Source organism: Pongo pygmaeus, chromosome 11 (assembly GCF_028885625.2).
Source record: "Pongo pygmaeus isolate AG05252 chromosome 11, NHGRI_mPonPyg2-v2.0_pri, whole genome shotgun sequence".
Lineage (NCBI taxonomy): Eukaryota > Metazoa > Chordata > Mammalia > Primates > Hominidae > Pongo > Pongo pygmaeus.
In genome coordinates, this window is record NC_072384.2 from 104,963,946 (window position 1) to 104,987,734 (window position 23,789).

General features: G+C 38.5%; 1 protein-coding gene across 1 annotated transcript in view; it reads left to right on the forward strand.

Moving 5' to 3' along the window:
* The window catches only part of PARD3B (par-3 family cell polarity regulator beta), a 1,077,199-nt gene that overhangs the window by 101,077 nt on the left and 952,333 nt on the right, over window positions 1–23,789 (forward strand). The window lies entirely within an intron of this gene.

Genomic DNA, 23,789 nt, shown 5'->3' on the forward strand with positions numbered 1-23,789 from the left:
AACTTGTTCAACCATTGTGGAAGACAGTGTGGCAATTCCTCAAAGAGCTAAAAACAGAATGACCATTCAACCCAGCAATCTCATTACTGGGTGTACACCTAAAGGACTATAAATCATTCTGCCATAAAGACCCATGCATGCAAATGTTCATTTGTAGCACTATTCACAATAGTAAAGACATGGAATCAACCTAAATGCCCATCAATAATAGACTGGATAAAGAAAATGTGGTACATACACGTCATGGAATACTATGCAGCCATAAAAAGAAATGAGATCATGTCCTTTTTAGGAACACGGATGGAGCAGGAGGCCATTTTCCTTAGCAAACTAACACAGGAGCAGAAAACCAAATACTGCATGTTCTCACTTATAAGTGGAAGCTAAATGATGACAGCTGTATTAGTCCATTTTCACACTGCTATGAAGAACTACCTGAGATTGGGTAATTTATGAAGAAAAGAGGTTTAGTTGACTCACTGTTCTGCATTCTTAACAGGAAGCATGCCTGGGAGGCCTCAGGACTCTTATGATCATGGTGGAAGATGAAGGGAAGGCAAGCATATCTTACCATGGGAGAGTGAGAGAGAGACAGAGAGAGAGAGAGAGAGAAGGAGGAAGTGCCACACACTTTCAAACAACCAGATCTCAGGATAACACACACACTATCATGAGAACAGCAAGTGGGAAGTCCACCTCTGCTGGGGAAGTAAATGGAATGTGGTGACATTGGGTTTTTCTGCCATTTTAGCTGATTGGAGGAGATAGTCTTTCTACAGATAGAAAGTTCTCATGCCATGAGTGATAGGGCAGTGCTTTTTATATCCTTATAGTGGATTTTAGTTTTTCACTGGAACATGGATAATGAGAAATTGTCTCTAAAAAGTATCTCTGAAGTTGAGATTTTTGGAGGGACTTCTTGAGGGAAGTGTTTTACCAGGAAATGGAACTTCATTATTGGTGATAAGCTCTTTTCCTTTGGAGTTTTTATTTTGAAGCATAGTACTCACTTGAATAGGAATAAATTCTTTATTTTTTGTTTATTTCTGGGCACAGTGCCCAGGTTTTTGTTGGGGCAAGTTTATCCTCTAAAGAAACAATTACTTTTTTTTTTTAATCAATTGTTTATTGTTTTACAAAAGATTTGCTCATAGTCATATTAAAACCTGCTTATTTTATATCTTCTTAAAAGGGATAATTTGAAATTCTCATTTTAGAAACTAATATTACAGCTTTGTACAGTGTCTTATCTTTTGCCTATATTCTTTTTTTTTCCTTTTTATTATGATTATTATACTTTAGGTTTTAGGGTACATGTGCGCAATGTGCAGGTTAGTTACATATGTATACATGTGCCATGCTGGTGCGCTGCACCACTAACTCGTCATCTAGCATTAGGTATATCTCCCAATGCTATCCCTCCCCCCTCCCCCCACCCAACAACAGTCCCCAGAGTGTGATGTTCCCCTTCTGGTGTCCATGTGTTCTCATTGTTCAATTCCCACCTATGAGTGAGAATATGCGGTGTTGGGTTTTTTGTTCTTGCGATAGTTTACTGAGAATGATGATTTCCAATTTCATCCATGTCCCTACAAAGGACATGAACTCATTATTTTTTATGGCTGCATAGTATTGCATGGTGTATATGTGCCACATTTTCTTAATCCAGTCTATCATTGTTGGACATTTGGGTTGGTTCCAAGTCTTTGCTATTGTGAATAGTGCCGCAATAAACATACGTGTGCATGTATCTTTATAGCAGCATGATTTATAGTCCTTTGGGTATATACCCAGTAATGGGATGGCTGGGTCAAATGGTATTTCTAGTTCTAGATCCCTGAGGAATCGCCACACTGACTTCCACAATGGTTGAACTAGTTTACAGTCCCACCAACAGTGTAAAAGTGTTCCTATTTCTCCACATCCTCTCCAGTGCCTGTTGTTTCCTGACTTTTTAATGATCGCCATTCTAACTGGTGTGAGATGGTATCTCATTGTGGTTTTAATTTGCATTTCTCTGATGGCCAGTGATGGTGAGCATTTTTTCATGTGTTTTTTGGCTGCATAAATGTCTTCTTTTGAGAAGTGTCTGTTCATGTCCTTTGCCCACTTTTTGATGGGGTTGTTTGTTTTTCTCTTGTAAATTTGTTTGAGTTCATTATAGATTCTGGATATTAGCCCTTTGTCAGATGAGTAGGTTGCGAAAAGTTTCTCCCATTTTGTAGGTTGCCTGTTCACTCTGATGGTAGTTTCTTTTGCTGTGCAGAAGCTCTTTAGTTTCATTAGATCCCATTTGTCAATTTTGGCTTTTGTTGCCATTGCTTTTGGTGTTTTAGACATGAAGTCCTTGCCCATGCCTGTGTCCTGAATGGTAATGCCTAGATTTTCTTCTAGGGTTTTTATGGTTTTAGGTCTAACGTTTAAGTCTTTAATCCATCTTGAATTGATTTTTGTATAAGGTGTAAGGAAGGGATCCAGTTTCAGCTTTCTCCATATGGCTAGCCAGTTTTCCCAGCACCATTTATTAAATAGGGAATCCTTTCCCCATTTCTTGTTTTTGTCAGGTTTGTCAAAGATCAGATAGTTGTAGATATGCGGCGTTATTTCTGAGGGCTCTGTTCTGTTCCATTGATCTATATCTCTGTTTTGGTACCAGTACCATGCTGTTTTGGTTACTGTAGCCTTGTAGTATAGTTTGAAGTCAGGTAGTATGATGCCTCCAGCTTTGTTCTTTTGGCTTAGGATTGACTTGGCGATGCGGGCTCTTTTTTGGTTCCATATGAACTTTAAAGTAGTTTTTTCCAATTCTGTGAAGAAAGTCATTGGTAGCTTGATGGGGATGGCATTGAATCTGTAAATTACCTTGGGCAGTATGGCCATTTTCATGATATTGATTCTTCCTACCCATGAGCATGGAATGTTCTTCCATTTGTTTGTATCCTCTTTTATTTCCTTGAGCAGTGGTTTGTAGTTCTCCTTGAAGAGGTCCTTCACATCCCTTGTAAGTTGGATTCCTAGCTATTTTATTCTCTTTGAAGCAATTGTGAATGGGAGTTCACTCATGATTTGGCTCTCTGTTTGTCTGTTGTTGGTGTATAAGAATGCTTGTGATTTTTGTACATTGATTTTGTATCCTGAGACTTTGCTGAAGTTGCTTATCAGCTTAAGGAGATTTTGGGCTGAGACAATGGGGTTTTCTAGATATACAATCATGTCATCTGCAAACAGGGACAAGTTGACTTCCTCTTTTCCTAATTGAATACCCATTATTTCCTTCTCCTGCCTAATTGCCCTGGCCAGAACTTCCAACACTATGTTGAATAGGAGTGGTGAGAGAGGACATCCCTGTCTTGTGCCAGTTTTCAAAGGGAATGCTTCCAGTTTTTGCCCATTCAGTATGATATTGGCTGTGGGTTTGTCATCGATGGCTCTTATTATTTTGAGATATGTCCCATCAATACCTAATTTATTGAGAGTTTTTAGCATGAAGAGTTGTTGAATTTTGTCAAAGGCCTTTTCTGCATCTATTGAGATAATCATGTGGGTTTTTTGTCTTTGGTTCTGTTTATATGCTGGATTACATTTATTGATTTGCATATATTGAACCAGCCTTGCATCCCAGGGATGAAGCCCACTTGATCATGGTGGATAAGCTTTTTGATGTGCTGCTGGATTCAGTTTGCCAGTATTTTATTGAGAATTTTTGCATCAATGTTCATCAAGGATATTGGTCTAAAATTCTCTTTTTTGGTTGTGTCTCTGCCAGGCTTTGGTATCAGGATGATGCTGGCCTCATAAAATGAGCTAGGGAGGATTCCCTCTTTTTCTATTGATTGGAATAGTTTCAGAAGGAATGGTACCAGTTCCTCCTTGTACCTCTGGTAGAATTCGGCTGTGAATCCATCTGGTCCTGGACTCTTTTTGGTTGGTAAGCTATTGATTGTTGCCTCAATTTCAGCTCCTGTTATTGGTCTATTCAGAGATTCAACTTCTTCCTGGTTTAGTCTTGGGAGAGTGTATGTGTCGAGGAATTTATCCATTTCTTCTAGATTTTCTAGTTTATTTGTGTAGAGGTGTTTGTAGTATTGTCTGATGGTAGTTTGTATTTCTGTGGGATTGGTGGTGATATCCCCTTTATCATTTTTTATTGCATCTATTTGATCCTTCTCTCTTTTTTTCTTTATTAGTCTTGCTAGCGGTCTATCAGTTTTGTTGATCCTTTCAAAAAACCAGCTCCTGGATTCATTAATTTTTTGAAGGGTTTTTTTGTGTCTCTATTTCCTTCAGTTCTGCTCTGATTTTAGTTATTTCTTGCCTTCTGCTAGCTTTTGAATGTGTTTGCTCTTGCTTTTCTAGTTCTTTTAATTGTGATGTTAGGGTGTCAATTTTGGATCTTTCCTGCTTTCTCCTGTGGGCATTTAGTGCTATAAATTTCCCTCTACACACTGCTTTGAATGCATCCCAGAGATTCTGGTATGTTGTGTCTTGGTTCTCGTTGGTTTCAAAGAACATCTTTATTTCTGCCTTCATTTTGTTATGTACCCAGTAGTCATTCAGGAGCAGGTTGTTCAGTTTCCATATAGTTGAGCGGTTTTGAGTGAGATTCTTAATCCTGAGTTCTAGCTTGATTGCACTGTGATCTGAGAGATAGTTTGTTATAATTTCTGATCTTTTACATTTGCTGAGGAGAGCTTTACTTCCAAGTACGTGGTCAATTTTGGAATAGGTGTGGTGTGGTGCTGAAAAAAATGTATATTCTGTTGATTTGGGGTGGAGAGTTCTGTAGATGTCTATTAGGTCTGCTTGGTGCAGAGCTGAGTTCAATTGCTGGGTATCCTTGTTAACTTTCTGTCTCGTTGATCTGTCTAATGTTGACAGTAGGGTGTTAAAGTCTCCCATTATGAATGTGTGGGAGTCTAAGTCTCTTTGTAGGTCACTCAGGACTTGCTTTATGAATCTGGGTGCTCCTGTATTGGGTGCATATATATTTAGGATAGTTAGCTCTTCTTGTTGAATTGATCCCTTTACCATTATGTAATGGCTTTCTTTGTCTCTTTTGATCTTTGTTGGTTTAAAGTCTGTTTTAACCAAGACTAGGATTGCAACCCCTGCCTTTTTTTGCTTTCCATTTGCTTGTTAGATCTTCCTCCATCCTTTTATTTTGAGCCTATGTGTGTCTCTGCACGTGAGATGGGTTTCCTGAATACAGCACACTGATGGGTCTTGACTCTTTATCCAATTTGCCAGTCTGTGTCTTTTAATTGGAGCATTTAGTCCGTTTACATTTAAAGTTAATATTGTTATGTGTGAATGTGATCCTGCCATTATGATGTTAGCTGGTTATTTTGCTCGTTAGTTGATGCAGTCTCTTCCTAGTCTCGATGGTCTTTATATTTTGGCATGATTTTGCAGTGGCTGGTACCAGTTGTTCCTTTCCATGTTTAGCGCTTCCTTCAGGAGCTCTTTTAGGGCAGGTCTGGTGGTGACAAAATCTTTCAGCATTTGCTTGTCTGTAAAGTATTTTATTTCTCCTTCACTTATGAAGCTTAGTTTGGCTGGCTATGAAATTCTGGGTTGAAAATTCTTTTCTTTAAGAATGTTGAATATTGGCCCCCACTCTCTTCTGGCTTGTAGAGTTTCTGCCGAGAGATCCGCTGTTAGTCTGATGGTTTCCCTTTGAGGGTAACCCGACCTTTCTCTCTGGCTGCCCTTAACATTTTTTCCTTCATTTCAACTTTGGTGAATCTGACAATTATGTGTCTTGGAGTTGCTCTTCTCCAGGAGTATCTTTGTGGCGTTCTCTGTATTTCCTGAATCTGAATGTTGGCCTGCCTTGCTAGATTGGGGAAGTTCTCCTGGATAATATCCTGCAGAGTGCTTTCCAACTTGGTTCCATTCTCCCCATCACTTTCAGGTACACCAATCAGACGTAGATTTGGTCTTTTCACATAGTCCCATATTTCTTGGAGGCTTTGCTTGTTTCTTTTTATTCTTTTTTCTCTAAACTTCCCTTCTCGCTTCATTTCATTCATTTCATCTTCCATCGCTGATACCCTTTCTTCCAGTTGATCGCATCGGTTCCTGAGGCTTCTGCATTCTTCACGTAGTTCTCGAGCCTTGGTTTTCAGCTCCATCAGCTCCTTTAAGCACTTCTCTGTATTGGTTATTCTAGTTATACATTCTTCTAAATTTTTTTCGAAGTTTTCAACTTCTTTGCCTTTGGTTTGTATATCCTCCTGTAGCTCAGAGTAATTTGATCGTCTGAAGCCTTCTTCTCTCAGCTCGTCAAAGTCATTCTCCGTCCAGCTTTGTTCCGTTGCTGGTGAGGAACTGCGTTCCTTTGGAGGAGGAGAGGTGCTCTGCTTTTTAGAGTTTCCCGTTTTTCTGCTCTGTTTTTTCCCCATCTTTGTGGTTTTATCTACTTTTGGTCTTTGATGATGGTGATGTACAGATGGGTTTTTGGTGTGGATGTCCTTTCTGTTTGTTAGTTTTCCTTCTAACAGACAGGACCCTCAGCTGCAGGTCTGTTGGAGTACCTGGCCGTGTGAGGTGTCAGTCTGCCCCTGCTGGGGGTGCCTCCCAGTTAGGCTGCTCGGGGGTCAGGGGTCAGGGACCCACTTGAGGAGGCAGTCTGCCCGTTCTCAGATCTCCAGCTGCGTGCTGGGAGGACCACTGCTCTCTTCAAAGCTGTCAGACAGGGACATTTAAGTCTGCAGAGGTTACTGCTGTCTTTTTGTTTGTCCATGCCCTGCCCCGAGAGGTGGAGCCTACAGAGGCAGGCGGGCCTCCTTGAGCTGTGGTGGGCTCCACCAAGTTCGAGCTTCCTGGCTGCTTTGTTTACCTAAGCAAACCTGGGCAATGGCGGGCGCCCCTCCACCAGCCTCGCTGCTGCCTTGCAGTTTGATCTCAGACTGCTGTGCTAGCAATCAGTGAGACTCTGTGGGTGTAAGACCCTCTGAGCCAGGTGCGGGATATAATCTCCTGGTGTGCCATTTTTTAAGCCCATTGGGAAAGCGCAGTATTCGGGTGGGAGTGACCCGATTTTCCAGGTGCCATCTGTCACCCCTTTCTTTCACTAGGGAAAGGGAACTCCCTGACCCCTTGTGCTTCCTGAGTGAGGCAATGCCTCGCCCTTCTTCGGCTGATGCATGGTGCACACACCCACTGACCTGCGCCCACTGTCTAGCACTCGCTAGTGAGATGAACATGGTACCTCAGATGGAAATGCAGAAATCACCAGTCTTCTGCGTCGCTCCCTCTGGGAGCTGTAGACCGGAGCTGTTCCTATTCGGCCATCTTGGCTCCTCCCCTCAAGAAACAATTTCTTAAATGGTAGATGTTTCATAGTCACTGATGGACCAAGCAGACTATCCAGTGCCTTGAGAGCAGGACTCTTTGAGACCTCCTAAAACAAGAGGATCTTGAAATCTACTGCTGTGGAACAGCAGCTCCAAGGGAGCAACTCTTGTATCCCCCAGAAATACTTAGATTTGTTGCTTTAAGTCTTGGTTGCACACACTGGGTGGTATCTGAGAGTAGAAGAGAAATCTCATGACTTAAGAGACATGTCATCATTTCATTGGCTGGAAGTACACATCTCTTCCTGTTGATTCTCCCCTTAGTTCTTTAGCTAAATTCCTTGTCCAGTTACCATTAAATATCTCTTTTTGGAGAACTCTGTCCATTTTTAAGCAACACTCCTGCATTCAAGGCTACAGATTGCACAGTGCTTCAGTCAGCTGATACTGCTCCCTAAAGTTATGCAATATCCCAATATCCCTGCTTGAATTTCCACATAGTAGCTACATTCCTTTCTCTTCCTCAGAACCCTGCTTCTTTCTGATTAACTCTGCTTGTCTATTCTACATAAGATGCCCTATTTGTTGCCTGCATTCCTGGATGCATTTTCCTCACTGCTGTTAAGCAACTGCCAAAGTCATTCTACCTTGCAAAAGTTTTAAGTGCCCTTCCCTAATTTAGAATATTTTCTGAAATTACTTCATTCATTACTATTCAACATGTATTAAGCATGTTTATAGTGTATTAGGAATTGGGGAAGTGGTCCTGGAGGAGATCATGACCAAGGACATACCTGTGTTTAGTTGTCCTATGATGTGATAAGCACTAGCTGTGTGAACATGTACGACAGAGACATAGAAATGTGTTTAGATCTGTTGTGGAGGATTAAAAGAGGTCGCATATATATCTGAATAACAACCACAAACCCAGTAGCTTAAGCGATAATCATTTATTGTTGCCTGCAAGTCTATGGATCAGCTGTGCTATTCTTCCAGTTTTGACTGTGTTTACTCATTTGCCCACGGTTAGCCACAGGCTGGAAATTTGTCTCAGCTGATCTTGTCTGGGCCCTTTCAGGTATTTTGGGGTGAGAATGTTGTAGGCTGGTTTAGAATAGATGCAGCTAAGTAGACTTATCTTTGGTGGCTTCTTCTCCTCCAGCAGGCTAGTCTGGGCCTTTTCTCATAGCAAGGCAATGTTCTAAGAAGCAAGCAGAAGTACTCAAGGCTTTTTGAGATCTAGGCTCAGAACTGGCACACTATTATTTCTGCCGCATTCTGTTGGCCACTGCAAGTCACAAAGCCAGCCAACATTCAGAGGGAATGGAAATAGACTTCACCTTTTGATGAGAAGTGCTGCAGAGTTGCATGGCAAAGGCTGTAGATACATGGTGGGAAATAACTTGGACCATTTTTTATGATCGATCTACCCTTGCACCTTTAATTGATAATCAGACTTCCAGAGGTAGAAAAGTCAGTAGAAGGCATTGAATACAGATATATGGAAGGTTTACATGATAGAAAACAAACAAACAAACAAACAAACATGTATGGGCAGTATGAGCAACTTAATTCCAAAGTTGTTCCTGGTACGATAACCTGTTTTAGTGTCATTTTCCTATCTACTTCACTGTTTACAGTCTTAAAGTTTAGGGGTAAGGCCTAAATTTAAGGATTTATAAATCCATAGTAAGTTAAGGATTTATAAGGAATTTTAGGCCAATTCCTTATAAATTAAGAAACACCTAGAAATGTTGAGAGCCACCCAGTCCTTAAATCACATTCTTGACAGAAGTGAAACTATTACTATGAACTCAGATCTCTTATCATGGTACTCTTCATAAGCACTGTCCATGTTTCCAGTTTTACATTTTTGAAAGGTAGGCATGTTTCATGTGTTATTTCTTAATGTGACCTACCTTCTACATTCTAAATATTTTTTCACAGTATCTGTCACTGTGTGCTCATTAGAAAGACTTGTGCAAATAGTGACAGCAAATGCCCAAACCCTCATGTACCACCTTGTCCTCATGTTGAGATTTTAATAAGCTTTAAATGACTCGGAATAGAAGCAGCTCCTATGTTATTTCACTTTTGTCTGTGCCTTTGTGTTCTAGGCACAGTTGTGATGTTCTGAAGTCACAATCTGAGCCATTAAGAGTAAGATCATGATGTCTCTGGATACCCAGAGTGAGTGCCTTGGTCTTATTTGTAATTTTAGAACTGCTGCTTCTTGGGGACCAGGGTCAAGTGATTGTATTAGACTTTGAAGAGTTCTAGGCCATACTGTTTGATGCACAGATTCCATCCCACTGTCCTGTCACTTTCTTCTCTTCACAGGAATATAGCAAGATCTGGAGGAGAAAGAGAGGAAACTACTCCAGCTGTGTTCTTTATCGTCTCACACTTGTTCATACTTAACCATACATTAAGAATTGTGAGCTGGGCACAGTGACTCACTCCTGTAATCCCAGCACTTTGGGAGGCCAAGGCAGGAGGATTTTTGAGCTCAACCTAGTTAACAGTGAAACCTCATCTCTACCAAAAGAAAAAATAGCTGGGTGTGGTGGTGTATACCTGTGGTCCCAGCTACTTGGGAGACTGAGGTCAAAGGATTACTTGAGCCCAAGATGTTGAGGCTGTAGTGAGCTATGATTGCATCATTGCACTCCAGCATGGATGACAGAGGTGAGACCCTGTCTAAAAAAAAAATTTTTTTTTAATTCATATCTTAATTCCTGCTAGAGAAACCAAGGCAAGATGAAGAGAACTGGGAGTGAATTCTTAGCTTTATGAAGGTTGTGTGCTTAATTATTTTTAAAGCTTGGCTTGTACAAGCCATACGTTTTCAGGTAATCCTATAAAACAAATGAAAGCACAATCACCCACATACCTATGAATATTTGAATATTATGTTTAGAACAAATAGCAAAATGAATTGAAATACTACTTTACTTAATTTTAAATAGTATTTATGGTCATAATTTTTCTCCATTACATTATTTTGATGATGTACTTTAGTAAACCATGGTTGCATGCAAGTGAAACTTGAGCTTTTCAAAATACTCCTTAATTCTTAAAAAAAGTAAGAACTTTTTTAGTAATATGTATACACATTTGATCTTCATATTTTCTATAGTTTATGGGTGTTCAAGTATTTACGGACACCTCTTAGCTGCAAAGCCCTGTGCTAGAAGCTGTAAATGAGATGATTGTGACTTAGACATGATCTAAGCCTATCAGGTCAAGAAAGACAAATGTGCAGCTATTGTAAAGGCTCTACTATGGCAGATAATTTTTCTGATTGCTAGATAACATTAATTTTCCATTTTGCATTTGGGATATGCTAGAATTTTATATTTTGACCTTTATTCAAAGACACTTTGAAGACTAAAAGTTAAAAAAAAAAAATCTATCTTGCCTATGTCCTGAATGGTAATGCCTAGGTTTTCTTTTAGGGTTTTTATGGTTTTAGGTCTAATGTTTAAGTCTTTAATCCATCTTGAATTAATTTTTGTATAAGGTGTAAGGAAGGGATCCAGTTTCAGCTTTCTACATATGGCTAGCCAGTTTTCCCAGCACCGTTTGTTAAATAGGGAATCCTTTCCCCATTGCTTGTTTTTCTCAGGTTTGTCAAAGATCAGATAGTTGTAGATATGCAGCGTTATTTCTGAGGGCTCTGTTCTGTTCCATTGATCTATATCTCTGTTTTGGTACCAGTACCATGCTGTTTTGGTTACTGTAGCCTTGTAGTATAGTTTGAAGTCAGGTAGTGTGATGCCTCCAGCTTTGTTCTTTTGGCTTAGGATTGACTTAGCGATGCGGGCTCTTTTTTGGTTCCATATGAACTTTAAAGTAGTTTTTTCCAATTCTGTGAAGAAAGTCTTCATGTCTAAAACACCAAAAGCAATGGCAACAAAAGCCAAAATTGACGGATGGGATCTAATTAAACTAAAGAGCTTTTGCACAGCAAAAGAAACTACCATCAGAGTGAACAGGCAACCTACAAAATGGGAGAAAATTTTCACAACCTACTCATCTGACAAAGGGCTAATATCCAGAATCTACAATGAACTCATACAAATTTACAAGAAAAAAACAAACAACCTCATCAAAAAGTGGGTGAAGGACACGAACAGACACTTCTCAAAAGAAGACATTTATGCAGCCAAAAGACACATGAAAAAATGCTCATCATCACTGGCCATCAGAGAAATGCAAATCAAAACCACAATGAGATACCATCTCACACCAGTTAAATGTCCAACAATGATAGACTGGATTAAGAAAATGTGGCACATATACACCATGGAATACCATGCAGCCATAAAAAATGATGAGTTCATGTCCTTTGTAGGGACATGGATGAAATTGGAAATCATCATTCTCAGTAAACTATCGCAAGGACAAAAAACCAAACACCACATGTTCTCACTCATAGATGGGAATTGAACAATGAGAACACATGGACACAGGAAGGGGAACATCACACTCTGGGGACTGCTGTGGGGTGGGGGGAGGGGGGAGGGATAGCATTAGGAGATATACCTAATGCTAAATGGCGAGTTAATGGGTGCCGCACACCAGCGTGGCACATGTATACATATGTAACTAACCTGCACATTGTGCACATGTACCCTAAAACTTTAGTAATAAAAAAGAAAAAAAGAAAAAAAGAAAAAAAAGCAAGACGCAAAAAAAAAAAAAAAAAAAAAAAAATCTATCTTATTAGATCCTTCAAGTCAAACTGTTGCCCAAGGGAACAGTCGGAGTGAGTTGCTTTACATAGTAAGTTAGGATTGAGTACTAGGCATGGAGTTGGTTTATACATTTTCTTCTGTGTTCTTACAGATATAAACTTTTCACCTTATTGGATTCTTCAGCTTAAAAAAATACAAAAGGATTATTAACTATTGCCTTTAAGTGTTAAAAACGTCTCTTGGTCTTAGTAAATAAGTAGCCTCAACTAAAGATCCTAGGAAAGATTGTCTTCATTGTTTGCAGCCATCATGCAAGACATATGCCTCTTACAAAAATTGATGACCATTTACTTTGTCAGTTACCTCAAAGCTGAGGAATGACAAAAGGCAAAAAGTGTATAACCTCTAGAATAGGCATTCAACAAATTATTTTTTTTTCTTTTCCAAACCTTGTAGGACTTAACACAGGTTATTTACCATATAGATGCTGTTTTCATTGCTAGATTTCTAGAAAATATGGGAAAAGCTCAAATAACTTTTCTTCATTTCTATTGTGTCAGCTTCTAATATTAATAAAAAGTTTACTCTAGATCCAACAAAAGTCCTAACTTTTATTTCCAGGGTGCAATCTGCTATTACCGATGTGTCTGAGTATTTTTACTCTTTCGTAATAACCTATGCCAATAAATAGTCGAGTGTCCCATCAATCCCCATCATCGTTGCAGACATTTAAATGCTCATGTAGATATTAAAATGCATTATCTCGGTTCCATTTCTTTGGAGGTATATACAGCAAATGTCTTTGTCCCTGAAAATGTAAGTAGCCAGGCCAGCTATCACATTGTTCCAGGTGTTTTAGCATTCCCTAGCTATAGTAGCAGTCTCGATAGGCTGATCTCAGAAAATGCTCACTTCTCAATTTGCATTCTTAGATATGTTACTGCTGTACTGAATGTTATCAGATACTCTTGACCTAAACAGTAATCAATAGCAGAGATTTTAGTTTTCTATTCTAGGTTGGAAGAATCTTGGTAATTTTGACATAATTGAACAATTGTGTTGTTTACCCTAACGTTCAGCTTTGGCTTCCAGTGATAGCCCCAAAGAAGTAATTTCTTTCTGTATTCTGAACCTGTATTTTAGGTATGTGGCCCCAGTGAGAGATACGCCAAGATATTCTTGTGTGACACAGCTAGATAGGCTAGGGGTTTCTAACTCAACCATCATTGGAGCTGGACAGGGAATCAAATTCCCTGAATGAGGTGGGCTGAATGAAGGCAAGAAGGAATGGTGACAGGTGGCCAAGTGGAGGGTACACAAGTGTGTGAGTTGTGTATATAGCATTGTGGCTCAGATCCAGTTGATTACCATTACACTGGAATGCAGGCCCACTTTTGAAAGATTACATGTTTCCCCCACATCATCCCAAGAGGAGCTAGATAGTCAGATTTTGATGCAGAATTTCCCACCTTTAACATACTGTGCAACTAAAGAAAACACTTCTGTGTGTCAGGATGTGGTTGGCACTGTGATCCAGGCTTCCCTATCCATGAATGGTGGCATCTGAGACCATTTTATCATCATCTTAAATACTTTCTTACATTATTTAACAGCAGCATTGAAATAACATTAATATGTCTTTATAAACAATGGATACTATTTACAAAAATTATGATAAAACTACCTAGGTCAAAGCCAAGGTTCCTTTTGATGCTAAACATAAAGTTGCAACTATTACTATTTACAGTAATTCTAGCATTAATGCCATTCTCTTTCTAAGATTGGAAGACTTTGAGCCAAACTTATTTTCAGTCTACATGGGGACCTCAGAGGAAAACACTCCTACAGATAATTCACCTCAACCTCAGATGTCTAGGCAAGAGGAACAGAGGTGTGAAGTGCTGGTTGATAGCTCTCAGTAAGGCCTCTAGATAATGTATTTCTTTTTCATCTGCTTCCCTTGGGGAAGAAGCTATTCCACAAATGTTTATTGAGTATTGAACCTTCTGAATTATAAATTTTCATCCCTTCTGTTGTGTCCCTTGCTCTGAAGGTTTTCTCCTTCAATCAATAGTTTCTATTTCAACCATGTTTATTATTGCAATTAACCACCTCCTTCTAACTGCTCTTTGCAATGTTTTATAAAAGCAACCACCAGATACTTCCAAGTATCCTAAAGAAAATTGTCCTCCCGACTCCAGCCCCAGCTATTAAACATTTAAAACAAATGAAGTTATTTATTGAGTACCTATAGTTTGCCAGGGAATATGCTAAGTTGCGGGGTGTGGTGGCCTATGAAAATATAAGACATAGAAATGTATGATCTTTCAAAAAGATGCTAATATACTGTTCTGTCAATACTGTCTCTGGAAGGAGTTCAGAAAATGTATAATAAATCATTAGTGGACCAGGCCAACATCTAGTTAAGCACTAATCTTGGTTCCAAAAGGTTACAGAAGTATATTTCTGAAGTGACTCCCATACTAAATTTTGATCCTTTAAAGAAGTTACTACTTTTCCTATTTGGTGATTTTTCCCCCCTCGTGAAATTATTTTTTTGTTTTTCATTTCCTTTTAGGAACAGAACTCATTAACTGCTACTAATAATAGCAATTGTGTGATGTTTTTAATTCCTAAAGAAAGGTGCTATGAAAATCTAGTTGATCTTAACTCAACATGAGTTTAATTTTAAAGGATTAATTTATAGAACATGCAATGTGGCTTTGTGAGTTATGCCAAAAATGAAGCCATTAATTCCCAAGTTGAGTTTAAACCCAGATTTTCTTTCATCGCAGTGCCTGGATACCTGTGTATTGGATGAGCAGTTGAGTACTGATGCTTTCCCCAGGGAGCCCTGCCAGTAACTTGCCCTACAAGTCAGGCCTCCTTTTAAATCAGGCCTAGTAGTGAGCAGTGATTCCTCCTAGTAATAACTGATAGATTCAGGGACATTTTTGAAGCACTCAATTCCTCAGTTTCTTTTCCGTTATACCTTTTTGTTAAGTTAGGAACAGGTAGTAACCCTTCCTCTTTCCCCATCTCAAACCCAAAAGAATGTCCCCAGGAAGATTACCCAGTGACATTCACATTAAATGTGAATAAATGTTAGTGTGAATCCACAAGCCTGGTGTTAACGGTTTTTCCCTTCCCCTTTGCTTGTGTTTCCCTGCTGAGTAAGAATACCTGAAGAAGTGTCAAGAAGATGCTGCTGTTGAAGGCCTTGGAGTCCCCGAGATGCAACTTACTTTCCCCTTTAAAATATCTAAACAAGACATTTAATATTGAAACCAAGTACCTCATGACCAGAGGCAGAATGAGCCACAATATTCGGGAACCATTTCCTCATCTGCATCTGGAATACAGTACTCTGCTATAGGGGTTTTCAAACTTTTGTTCACAGGACCTCTTTGCTGTCTTAACTCCTTGAGAACCCAAATGAGCTTAAGTCTGTGTGGCTTATATTTATCAATATTTTGGATTAGATATTATAACTAAGGGATTCTAAATTATTTAACAAATTTATTTAAAAATCCATTACATGTTGATGAAATAATATATTTTTATGAGAAAATAACTATCTTCTAAGAACAAAAATCTTTACTGAAAAAAGTATTTTACATTTTCACAGATTAGTGTCTGATTTAAGGGAAGACAACTGGATTCTTATATCTCCTTCTGCATTCAATCTGTTATGATATGCTATTTTGGTTTATGTAGAAACTGGGCCTCATACAAATATGTAGCTGGAAAAGAAAGGATCATTTTAATACTCTTTTCAGGTAATTTTGGATATTCTTCTCTAATACTGTACTAAAACTTGACAAATGGTAGTTTCTTAAGGGTTTCTTCCAAGGGAGAAAATGAAACAATGAACTTTCCGTACTGTAAAATACACTGGTCTATCTTGCATTTTGAATGGAACTGTTACCCACACGTGATTTTGTAACATCATACATTTGTCCCTTGGAAAATATTCATAGATTGAGTTATGCAGATCTTCCAAATAGTGACACATTTTATTACTTGCTATCAAAATCATTGCATTTATTAATATTACCACTGATCTTATCAGAAAGGTTCTTCAGTACTGGGAAGCTGTCAAGCTCATGGTGGCAAATACAAGTTGGCAAAAATTCTAATTTTCCTTTGAAAGCTGGAATTTTATTATTGGCAACAAATACAATCAGTTTTCATTGAAGTGATGGGCTTACTTTGTATATTTTCAAGAAAATCTTTGCCAAATAACCAGTCTGGAAAACCATCATTTGCCTATCATTCATTCAAATAAAAAAATGGTGTTCCATGAAAACAGCAGGTAGTTCAGCTTGCAACATAATCGCACAAGTTCTTTTTCTTTGCAGAACCACCATACATCAGAAGTGCCTCATGTGTACTTCCTATTTTGTCACATAGAATATTAAAGATACGTAAGTTCAAGGGTTGAGGTTTAATAACATTTATAATTGTTATTGCTTGGTTACAGACCTTGAGTGAAACTGCCTGTTGTTTATGTTTTGAACTGGTAGTGGGTAGTGGTAAAAAAACAAAATGACTCTTCCTACAGTTGGGTGCCTCTGCCATTATTCATGCTAAGACACCAGCAGTTTGACCTGCCATCAGTCCAAATGGCAACACAGTAAATAAGGTCAGTAACATCATAGAATTATCATGGAAATAGCTTTGACCTTTTGGACTTGAGACCCCCAAGGGTCTGTGGACCAACTTTAAAAACCGCTGTTCTATTACATATGTTCCAAATCCCTGGTTTGCATTATCATATTTACTCTCATGCTGTAACCCCATTATACTTCATCAAGAAGTGGGGCTATGCTACCTTTCCTCCCTTATCCAAACACCAAAACTAACCATATAGTATCTTTACATTTGCCACATTTTAGTAATTCCTTATCCCAGTTCGCTGTGATGAACATGTAGACATGAGCTTAATCCAAGCTGTAACCATGGTTACCGTTTTCACCAGGCTGGCCCTACTTGTTGGGCCACAGCTGGCTCGCACATGTCGTCTTGCCCATTGCTGCCCACCCTGCCATTCTCATGTGAGCTAGCCTCGGCTTCCTGAGGTTCCCTATGAAGTAACCTGAGCTCTGCATGGACACATCCTTCTACTGAATTGTAGTGCCGTGTCAGTGAGAATATCACCCCCATCCCTTAGTTGCAGTGTCAATGCTTAAAGGTATTTGCTGAACTTAAAATCATACTGGGAAATGTGAGTATTAAAGTCGAAACACTTCTGGAACCTAAACTCATACCTATTGCACTGATTTTTACCAGATAAAGGAGATGATGACACTTATTAGTTGGCTTGGATTTTAAAATATAAAGATCGTATTGAAGGTAGATGGATAGGAGGTGAAGTATTTGAAATGTGGCATTGGACCTGGGCTTACAAACTCCAGGTGTGATTCCTCCTCTTACCAGCTCTTCCACCTTCTGTGAGGTGAGCTACCTCTTTGAGCCTTGTTTTTCTTGTCTGTAGGAGAGTGTTAATATTTACTTGTAAGTGTTGTAGGGAAGATTAATCTCGTTTTGTAGATAGCAGCTACCATACTGTGTGGACATAGTAGATAACTATTTTAAAAATCATAATTTATGAATTTGGTAATTAGACATTTACCAGATTTGATTTCAGCTGTCATATATGGTTGCATTATTATAGTGTGAATTCATGCCCCCAAGATTTTAAAAAGTGGTGTTTTTGGCATGTGTGCATTCGCTGAAGTTGTAAAACACATTTTTTTTAAGTGTACGAGTAATGGACAGCAGATGAGAAACAGATTGCAAAAACTTTTTTCAGTATCCAAACATGACAGTAAACTCATATTGTTCAAAGAATAGGGCCCTTAATTGGATGGGATTTTTATTTGATTTATGACCTGAGGCTAATACTGTGACTTGGATATGTTCTAACCCCATGACTGTCTAATAGCTTCCATATACGTTGGGTAGTAATGCCAGTGGATAGGTTTTATTCTGAGAACCTTCATTCTTAACTCACATCTCAAAGATAGATGACAAGGCAGAAAATATTTGGGGTGATAAGATCGAATATGGAATAGAACATCAATTGCTTGCTCTCAGATACTAGTCTTTTTTGTTTTTCAAGTAATGGAGAAACACATATATTATTTTCATCTGGGAGTGTCTATTGTGTTTGCATGCACCAGATGAGCTGGAGAAGTTGTGGCCTGCAAGTAACATAAAGCAAATAAAATTTTTGCTAGCTGGGGCATAACTAAATGCTTACCACCCTCCCTGAAAGTTAGTTATGTTTTGATCATTGGTCTGCTATATTGAATGCTGATTTTTTTTTTCCAGTTTGACATGATAGTGAAGACATTGCATTGTATAAAAAGGATATTTTTATTTACACATTTAAAAATGGATCCTGGGCTTTAAGGAAATTTCCTTTTAAGCACATTTTGGCTCTGGTAAAATCTATTCTGAAGAACTTATAGGCAAATAGCTTTTGAGAATTTGTACTCATTAGCAGGGCTTATTTCTTTGGCTGTATTTCCTGATAATAGTTTTCTGTAAGCTATGTGAATGTCAGAGAGCAGAAATAGTCAGAATTTTTCTTCTGAGCTCATTAGTGAATGCATACAGGATGAGGTAGCCTGAAACACTTTGAGGTATAATCAGTGTCTTCTCACTCTCTCCTTTTCTTTCATCTCATTCTTTACCATGATTCTTGGGCATTAGTTTAAAAGCCTAGCATTTAACAGGAACTTTGGTATATGTAAATATTTTCTAGGTTCAGTTTTAGCAAATCTGTTGCTCTCACGAAGACTAGAGAAAATGTTTGTACTGATTTAGGAATGTTAAGAATGTGGTGGGGAGTGGCTCTTCAGAATACTGCAGTGTGGTAATCATGTTTGTGGCTATGATTTTCTTGTTTATTTTTTTTTTGTTTTTGTTCTTTCATCTCAGCTTTTCAAAATCTTTAGAAAATGTAAGATATTCCCATTTTAGGGTTTAGAAAATGACTCGAATATATGCATATAGTTGTGAAAGGTGTTGAGATAGCCTCAAATAATAAGCTATAGCTTTTGACCATATTATAGGTGGGGTCCCTGGGCCTGGGAATGACCCACCCTCAAGCTGTTTGGCTCCTGTTAAAAGGACTAGAAGGGCTCTTCCAGAGGAACAAGGATGCTCTTCCTGGTGTGGCTCTTCTGTGGCATCTGGTTCAGGGCTGTGGTCCCACACCCAATGGCAGATTTTCTTATTTTAGAGGGAGTGAGTCACATTCCTCAACCAGTGGATAAAAAATTCCAGCCATTCCAATTATCCACGCCTATGATCCCTTCTGTTTTACACAGATCATTGAGTCCCAACTCACTAGACCAAGACTCAGGGAAATCATGCTATGATCTTGGCTCTGCCATTGGCCAATTTTGTGACCTCAGGGAGTGTGTAAAATCTGGGTCTCAATTTCCTCATCTGTAAAATGAAGTAATTAGAAGGCAGGCCCTTTTTGATGACACAGTCTGTGACCTCTAACTGGTAATTTTTATAAGTATTCTCACAAGAAAGCTGTGGTTGCAAGAAACTAGAAATTAGTGGGATAAATGAGGTCTAACATAGGCATCGATTAGTATACTTCTTACCAAGTTTTAGAGGGCTCCAAGGAATATCTTGGGCTGTATATGTGATATGGCAAACTTTAAAGAGTTTGTGACTGTGACATTGTCCTCTCACAGAGTATAAAGCTGTTCAGTAACTATTTATGGAATGATGAATGAGTTTGCCTGATGCTTACTGGTATGAATTTTCCTTCTTGAACTTACTCTGGTCCTGACCATTCTTCGTCTGAATATGATGTTCTTTTCCATGCGGCAGTCACCAGTAGTAATGGACTTGACTGCCTGTGGAGCCCAAGCTATCTTTATAATGCTGGATTGGGCTCTGAAGTGGGGGAGTAAAGCATTTTAAGTTGATGAAGACATTGCCCCTGCTCTTGAGAAAGAAACAAATAAGCAACTAATCATAGAGGCAAAATGAAATAATAGATGTAATCAAAATGTGAACAAGGTAATGGTGGGTGTGATGGAATAATAAATTAATTCTAATTGGAGAACTGGGGAAGGATTCATATGTGAGATGAAGAGTCATGAAGGTTGGACCTAGAGAGATACTCTCTAATATTAAACTAGAGAGGGAAAAATAAAAGGTAATTTCAGGCAAAGGAGAAGGGCTTTTTGGATTAAAGCAGTAGTAGGACTCCAAATATGTGACTATAGGAAGGGCATGGAATATTTGGAGAAAAGTGAGTCGATGTAGAGAAACCAATAGGTGGCTATTGCTGTAGTGAAAGCAAGAGATGGTGGTTAACTTGGCCCAGAGAGTAGTTGTGAGAGTGAAGGAAAGTGAACAGCTTGAGATAGATTTAGAAGATAAAGTCAATAGATTTTGTCAACGGATATCATATGGGGGGTTATAGAGAGGGGTATAGATGAATCCTAGAATTTTGGCTCACACAAGTGGGAAAGTATCACCATTTGTTATGAAAAAAAAAATACCTAGGGTATAGAATGCCATGCACTCAGTTTTGGGCATGTAGGTTTAGGCATCTGTGTTGAGATGTAAGGTTGGAGCCCTCAGTAATAAGTCATGGTAGAAATGTGTTTGGGAGCCATCAAGGTTAAAGTCCTGGCGGTGGATGAGCTTACTGGAGAGAAAACAGAGATATGGAAAAGTAGAGTCATTTTTCTAGGACTGAGTGAACATTGAGGGATTTGGATATAAAGGCTGAGCAGAAGATGCTGATGACAAAGGAGACTGAGAACTGGGCATATGCATTGAATGGTGTGAATATAAGGGAGACAGCTTATGTCCAGATACCCATCTGGGAGAGAGGACGAGGAAATGCTGAGCAGGCCATAGTAAGGCAAGAGAATGGCAGAAAGACTTAATCATGGGTGTTATAAAAATTACTTAGGAGTGGTCTTAAAATTACTGGGGATATTTCTCTTTGATTAGAGTTCAGTAGGCTGGAATCTTCATAAAAGCAGGGGCCATGTTCCCTTGTTCATTACTGTAACTGCAGCAAGCTCAGTGCCTCTGCATAGAAGTCACCCAATACGTGATGTTGACAAATGCTCAAATATTTGTTTTTTTAACTCAATTTTTTACCTTAATTTTTTTTTACCTCAAATTCCTCAGATGTCATGCGTTTTCCTTGACTCTGAATATTACCTCCATGCATATAACTTACCAATGTGTATGTCCTAGGTCTGACCTCTTTTCTGAGTTCCAGTCCCAGATTTTTAGCTGCCTGTTAGAGTTCTTTACCTGGATCACTTGGAGGCATCTCACATTCAATTAAGGCAAATACTGAACTTGACTCACATTTTCCACCTTCCCATTCTGTCACTCATGCTTTCTTCTTTGTTACAGATCTTATAATGGACTCTCTTCTAGTCTAATTTTTTGTGTGCATGTGAGTGTGTGTGCCTGTGTGTGTGAGAGCCTCTGCCTTCCATGGTGGAGTCACAAATAGTGAAAAAGGCAGTCACAGATAGTGAAAAAAGGCAGCACTGTCATAGAATCTTTATATTCCCACTATGCCTTATGCTGTGCCTTTCATGTAGTCACACTAAATAACAGTTTGGTTTAAATCAGGGTTTGTTAACAAGCCATATAAATTTTTGGACTCTGCCTTTTAGCATGTGAAAGACTTGTAAAGATTTCAAAGACAAATAAGAAAAAGTATGCCTAACGAGGTGTATATATAAAGAGAGTTAAAACTTTGGTGATTCTTGTATGGACAAAAGAAAGCAGGGGATCATTTGATGATAAACTTCCATTTCTATTGTGGAAGGAGGTGTAAATAAATAAAAAGCCTTCTTTCAAGTCTATGAAGTCTTATTTACTGTGGAGGCATTCCAATCATTTCCCCAATCTGAAAGGACTAAATAAGCAGGAGAGAGAGGAGAGAGTGGTTTGGAAATATTTTCCCTGTGGTGAGCATAGCTCTAAAGGTCAATGGATGGACTGATGCAGTCAGCTGGTGACACTTGAATGGCCTTACCCAGCTGGTGTCTGTTCTGATTGATTAGTACTTCTGTGCTTTAGATTAGAAGTTATTATTGAAATATGTGTTTGGCTCACTTTGAATTCTTATTGACTCAGTTAGTTTACATTTCATTTCAATTCTAGATTTTCCATCTGTTTTATACCTCTGTTGTCTCATGGACTGTTTAAAAACTAATGCTTTCCTTGAGTAAGATTCTCCAGAATGTCAGGCCCAAATGTTGAATTTGACTCAACGTTTCCTGAAGATTGGACTTCTAAATTAACACTGAAAGTTTCTGAAGATATGTTTTTTAGTTACGTCATCAGCTTAGTTTATAACCCTTTTCATTCCAAATACATCTCTGAGGTAAGTCTTCTAGCACACTGATTTTTATTTACATTTAATTTGGAATATTCTTAGTGCTGTTAAGACACCTTTTTCATAAAAAAGACAATACATTCCGTCCTTATGGTTGGCAGAGTAACACCATCCGAAAGATGTCTACTTCCTAGTCCCTAGAACATTTGTATATGTGATGTTACATGGCAAATGAGAATTAAGGTAACATATGAAATTAAGATTGGTCAGTTTACTTTAAGCTAGAGAGATTAACCTGGTGGGCTCAGTGTAATCACAGGGGTCCTTATTTGTGGAAGAGGGAAGCAGGAGAGAAGATCAGACTTGACTGGCCATTGATGGTTTTGAAGTTGGAAGGGACCAAAGAGCTAAAGAATGTGGGCAACCTCTTCAGAAGGCAGAAAAAGCCAGTTAATGAATCCTCCCTTGGAGCTTCCAGAAAGGAATTCAGGTCCACTCACACCTTGATGTTCACCTAGTAAGATCCACGCCTGACTTTGGGCCTGCAGAATTAGAAGATAATAAATCTGTGTTATTGCAATCCAGTAAGTTGGTAGGTAATTTGTAACTGGAGAAATAGGAAACCAGTAGAACCCTTCTTTATTTCAGTTTGGTGATATGAATGTGTTGCTTCTTACATTCTAGATACCAGGCATTTATAATTTTTCCTAGAAGAGTTAGCCTATTTTTACTTTATATGATCAAGGGTAACCATGTTTTCTTTCATAAGGAGTAATTTTTTTTACCTATACAAAATTGGATAATTTTTTTTACTATTGAATGTGATTATATCTACTTTTATCAATATATAATTATTATATAAGTACATTTTGGCATAACTCACTATATATTTTTGATATTGAGGTCACCTCTTATAACTTGCATAACAGTAACCCAACATGCTTTTGAGCTGTAAAAAGGAGAATATGTTTGAACATTCTTGTTTGAATGGTTTAGTAGTTATGACATTGGCACTGTAGTCATTTCCTATTTGGTTTATCAGGGAACACTATTTCCTCGGTTGCAATAAATGTCCATACTGTCTATTAGTTTTCAACTTTTGGAATCAAATTATAGAGAAAGTGTGGTTATCATTACAGAAAAGAATGTAAATATTTGCAACTTCAGTAGCATAAAAGTAAAGGTAGAGCTGACAGAAATGGGAAGGGAAAGGGTGGAAGGTGAGGAAAAGAGTAAGGGCTGCCAAGTCCTCTTTTACTCTGAGGAATGAAGACATGCTGTTTTAGATGACAGAATAAACATAGTCATTCATTAAAGATAAAGGTAACCACTAAAGAGAGTAAAAATATTTGAATAACTCTATTAATGGAAAGGATGGAAAAGTTGGGGGACTCTAAATTCACTAAGTCCCCATGAATGATTTCAGAAAGTCAAAAG